Genomic DNA, 6,000 nt, shown 5'->3' with positions numbered 1-6,000 from the left:
AGAACTCTGAGGGTAACCAGTTATTTGCGGAAGCTGGAGAGTACGTACCGCACGATATCACACGATGCAGCTTGCGTGATTGCGACCATGATGCCAGTCGGGCTGGTCATCCGGGAAGACGAGGAGTGTTTCGAGCTACGTGGCACCAGAGGAGCCCGCGAACGCATCAGGACGACTTGGGATAACTCCTATAAAGGTAGGTGGACCCACCGGCTAATTCCTAACATATCAAGCTGGGTGGGGAGACCTCATGGGGAAATTCACTTCCATCTGACACAATTCCTGTCAGGCCATAGCTGCTTCCGGCAGTATCTCCACAGGTTTGGGCACGCGGAAATCCCCATTTGCTCTGACTGCCCAGGTGTTGATGAAACTGCAGAGCACATACTGTTCGTATGTCCTCGTTTCGACGTCGAAAGAAGAGCTATGCTAGACGTTTGCGGTCGGGACACAACCCCGGATACCCTTATCCAGAGGATGTGCCAAGCGGTGGAGAAGTGGAACGCAGTTTCGTCTGCAACCACTCAGATTTCCTGCAGCTTGCAGAGAATCTGGCGCGCCGAGCAGCAGTCGACAAGCATGACTAACTTGTGATTGGTTAGTTAGAGCGAAAACAGGCTGAGCGCGGGGAAGTGAACGAGAGGTTTGCACATGCCGAGGTAAGAGTGTCGCAGCGGGTGGCAACCGCACTCGGGGCATGGCAGAAGAGTGAGTGCATAGGTGTGAGTATAGACTGCACATGCCGAGGTAGTAGGGTCGTAACGTAGAACTATTGTTACCTATTATAGATAGTGGAATATATAGATGAGCGAAGATAAATCCTCTGTCTCCAAACGAACTGTCAAACGTGTCTCCAAACGAGCATTCCCAGCCAACAAATTGCTTCACATAATCAACTTTCAATTCTGTTTAATGAACTCTTATATGATGTAATTTGATTGTATAAAATGCATAGATTTCCTCTATGTGAACAAAAGTGGAGGCCATATACGTACAAATCAGAGTTAGGTATAACGTGATATACGCATTTGTTCAGTTATAAAGTTGCATATCTGGCCTTGTACAACATTTAAATCTAGAATAGTCAAAAATAGTTTCAAATATACATGCATGATAACACATCAATTATATTTTTAAAAAAGCTTATCGTCATTGTACTTGCTACAAAAATATTTCTGAGCTCGAATCTAAATCAAGTGAATCATCAAGTCATCAAGTGAAATACTGTTAGTTGCTCATCAGTTAATGCATATATTTATGTCACAATAGCTTCCAGTTTCGATCCATCGACCTTCTAGTTCATAGTCTAGTCGCTATCCGTTTCTCCATGTGTACGCAGCTGTGAGGCGATCCCTTATATCCAATGATAATATTACATCCGCGAATATAATCTGGAAAAGACTGCAGAGTAAGTAAGTACTGCCTATCCCCCAGGAGTAATGCTGGGGGAAATTCCTGGGCCCCGTTTCTGGGGGAAATGATGGGCGGAGCCCAAGCCTTCACTGGTCGAGTCCGACACTTCAGTACACTTCCGTGTGGTAGCTTGGCAACTACTAAGCACGTGTGCTCATTAATTTATTAGAGATTTTTGTATTTCTCCATGTTAAACGAGTTTGAAAAATTCAACGACATATTACTAGCGTTGAGGAAAATTGACATGGGACGCTCATGCGAATAGGGGCAGTATACAAGTTTGATAAAAGTTGATCACTGTCAAATTCAATAGTGATCATCGAGGATTTCCTCCTCCTCCTCCCCGTCGATTGCATCTTTTTGCGAGAAAATTGATCAATAATTACTTTATAAAAAGTTGGGTAATGTTTTTATTAGCTTTTGTGCCCACACATTCACACGAACAGAAAGACTTTTCATAGCATAGTTACGGTGTACTTCGTAGATTGGACACTACTCATGTACTACTACGTACCAAAATACGAATTTTCAACTCTAACGTGAAATCTGTGCTGTATATAATTCGGGCCTGGTGGCCTCACAACTGGATCTCAAACAACGAGCTCCATCGTCGTTGTCACCAGAGGCCGATAGCAACAGAAATTCGGGATCGGAAGTGGGGCTGGATCGGCCACACTCTACGTAGGGGCGGAAACGAAATCTGTAAGCAAGCATTAGACTGGAACCCAGCGGGACATCGTAGCAGAGGCAGACCCAGAGGCTCATGGCGGAGAAGCCTCAATAAAAAAATAAAAGAAGTCGACCGAAATCTAACCTGGCAACAGGTTAAAGCGATAGCCGGGCATCGCTCAGGATGGAGATCTTTCAAGTCGGCCCTTTGCACCACCGGAGGTGTACAGGATCCATAAGTAAGTAAGTAAGAACTTGAGGACCACTTTGCGGTGTTCCAAATAGTGGCGTTGAATGTAGCAGTTTAATTTATACTTTTCCTGTATTTTGTCCACTTTTCAAATACCTTTTCTCAAACATACCTACCTATGCCTATGATGGTCGTACAGTGTTGTCCTGAATAAAACCGAATGTAATATACCAGATCGCTCGTTCTTGGGCCGACAGTCGCCAGTCTACCTGCACGCCGGCCACACACGCGTCTTCCTCGATTGCACACAGCCAGCGCAGATTGCACACATCTATGTATGAAGTTATGAATTTCGTGAATCATAATGATAAAATTATTACCGATATAAATGATTCTTCAACATCATAATGATGTGAATTTGACAGGTTCCCGAGTATACCGAAATATTTTGATTTGGATCCATCTAGTGTCGCACGAATCAGCCTAATAAGCTTTACCGGAAAGCCATGTTCTGGCATTATATGCCACAGTTCATTCCGCTTCATTTAGTCGTACGCTGCCTTGAAATCTACAAACAGATGATTGTAGTGGCAAGCGTAGATTTCGCTAATCGGTAAAATAGCAGAACCCACCTTGAGGTTCTCTGAGCATACAGATATGTTTGAATAAACAGTTGTTACTAGATTGACCACGAACTCAGACGTTTTATTTTAAAAAGAAGACTCTTTTCGATAGCAGTAAGCTATTACAGTGGCGACGAGGAGATAATTTTACCATTTTACCGTTTTTCACAGCCGCCGGTGAGATTTGTGAGCATTTTTGGCGTGATTTTTCGGCGTGAGTTGGTTTTTATAAAAGTGTGGCGATATTGATAATTTTATCGTCATTGTGAAAAAACGCGTGGAGTCGTCTCGTAGTCTGAAAGTGGTGTTGAATTGTGTATTTTCTTCCATTTTGTCGTTCAGAGTTGCGTGATAAAGAATCGCTTTTGCCTGTATGGTGCTGAACATTATTTGGATGATTGGTGTACTTTTTTTTCTTGTAGTGCATTATTTCTTAAGAACAAACAATTGTAAAGCCTTTTGTTGGCTTTTATTCCAAACCATTTAGTTTCTTTTGAGTTTGGTATTGTTCTCATATTTTATTTTCTTTGTCATCGACAGCACAATAAAGAGGCCCGATACCAGCCCGGCGTCTATTCATCAATTGTGATCAACTGTGGTAGCCTCAAGGTGAAACCGGTTAAACAGGCGATCCCATTTTGAGAAGCGATCGATACTCACGTACGAGAAGTGCCAACTGTCAGCAAGTGAACATAGCCGGAAAGTGCATTCTGCGAGCGAAGCGTTCGTTATCGGTGCAGTAAGGAGTGACGAGAATAAATTGGATAAACTGATTTCATCCGGGGTGCTGCTGCTGTTGTTGTTTTTTTTGCTGTTGGTTGCTGTTGGTGTTTTGCTGCTGGTGCATCGCTAAATACGGAGCTCTTCTGCCTTTGTCATATTGTTGACATTTTAGCTGGGAATCAGCTTCTGGTGTTACTTATCCGAACTGAGAAACCAATTTATTAAGGATTGCTGCTGGGAGTGCTTTTGCTAAGAAGATCAATAGCAAGTGAACGTTTGGTGCTATCGGCTGACTGCTTTGGTGTTTTGGAAGTGTGCTTTTGGTTTTGCACCGCCGCTGCAGAGTTAAATACACAGATATCCTTAAACGGTCGGATAATTTCGGCGCACAAGCGTCAAATTAAATTTGTGGAAGACTCTCGCCGACGATCTTTCCGTCGTTTTGTGTTTAATCCAGCCATTTTAGCACAACCCAGCAGCAACACCAGCAATTTTGATGAATTTTCCGGAAGTGCCGGTCAAAGTAGGAAACGTAAAAGAAGTGAAGATGAGAGCGAAGACTCCGATTCGGACTTTTATGGCTTCGCGGCCGAATCTCTTTTGTTCGATGAGGAAGAGCTCGCCGGTAATGACTTCCGTTCCTGCCTCAAATGTGGTCGAAGTCGATTGCCGCAGTATCGATGAGAGGCGAGCATCAAGTCGGACTGACGAAATGGAAAATATTCCGGAAGAGAATGTTCGAATATTCCGCGAAGAAGAACGGCCTCGACGTAGTAAAAGACAGACAGAAAAAAGAAGAAAAAGAGACTATGTATATTATTGAAATAAGTGATATGATCGAATTCTGTTTTAGTTTTGAAATTACGGTAGTTTAAAATGAAGACTCGAATATGCAAACACAGAATGAAAAGTTTGCTTTCTGAATTGTTACACTTAAGTTTTTTCAATTAAAAAAAAATTCTGAATTATAGTTTTAAGCATTGCTATCCTCTACTAGACTATTAACTCAAGGGGAAAAGAGTTGTAGTGGCAAGCGTAGATTACGCTATTCGGTAAAATAGCAGAACCCACCTTGAGGTTCTCTGAGCATACAGATATGTTTGAATAAACAGTTGTTACTAGATTGACCACGAACTCAGACGTTTTATTTTAAAACTAAAGAAGACTCTTTTCGATAGCAGTAAGCTATTACAATGATAAGTCCGCAAATTGTTTTTCCGGAATTTATCAAGGATTTGTCGCAGAGTAAACATCTGGTCCGTTATTGATTGTCTTTCTCGAAAATCGCTTCGATATTCGCCGACAAATGCCGACTAAACAGTACTCGAGCGATTATCTTGTAGGCGGTATTGAGGAGTATTATACCTCGATAATTAGAACAAGCGAGTCTGTGCTCCTTCTTGTAGATAGGACATATGAGGCAATCAAGCTCAACAGAGAAACAGACGCCTCACTCAACACATGTTCTAACGTTCACATTTTCAACGGTGTATTCATTTTTTTTGTAGGTGGTCGATCAGCCACCGATGACGTTTCCATAGATTTTGCTTATGTTTAACGTTTGCACACTACCGTCATCTGGTTGCCGCTTGACCACACACAGGGCATTTAGCATTGGGCGATACTATTTTCGTGACGATGATTCTGATTGCATATTGTTTGAAGTTTGACGTTTGTTTTTCTGTACCAGCTCGAAAGCATTCCTTCTCTCTCCCAAATCATTTCGAACACTTGGTGAATTTTTTCGTTCAGCTGGTAACTCCCAACTTTTAAGAAGCTCGGCCAGGGTTCCGTCCTTGCCTTACCGTTCTTTAGCTCTCGAACAGCTTTTCTCACTTCATCTAGCGTTGGTGACTCCACTGCTTGTCCATCATTCTCAATCCTGATTCTGTTTGTGCCCTCTCTGTCCATTCAACAATAACATAAAGTGCTCCTTTCACCAAGCAGCCACCCCTGCTTGGTCGGTCAACAGATTTCCGGATCTGTCATTGATCATGGCGCCGGTGGCGTTTTTCTGGCGCCGGTGGCGTTTTTCTGGCGCCGGTGCGTTTTTCTTACGCATTTTGATTGTTTTGTAGAACTTACGTGCGTCGTTTCTGGCAAGGGTGTTTTTTTGAGCCACTTTACTGAACAGCCTTGCGCGGATCTTACATACCACCAGACTGTTGTCAGAGTCGATATTTGTGTTGGAATATCAGGTAGTGTGCGACGCTTCGCTGTAGATCGAAGATGGATAAGAAGCGGGCGCCGGTTAGTTGTAGTTGCTCTTTGGTATAGATTAAGGAAGTTTGTTATGGATTATTGTATATACCTATTGCTGAATAAAGAGAACTGCAGTTGCCGGCAGAAGTATCAGTCAGTAGCCTGCCGTGGTGTAGAGAG

Source organism: Armigeres subalbatus, unplaced genomic scaffold, assembly GCF_024139115.2.
Source record: "Armigeres subalbatus isolate Guangzhou_Male unplaced genomic scaffold, GZ_Asu_2 Contig857, whole genome shotgun sequence".
Lineage (NCBI taxonomy): Eukaryota > Metazoa > Arthropoda > Insecta > Diptera > Culicidae > Armigeres > Armigeres subalbatus.
This window is presented reverse-complemented; position numbering follows the sequence as displayed.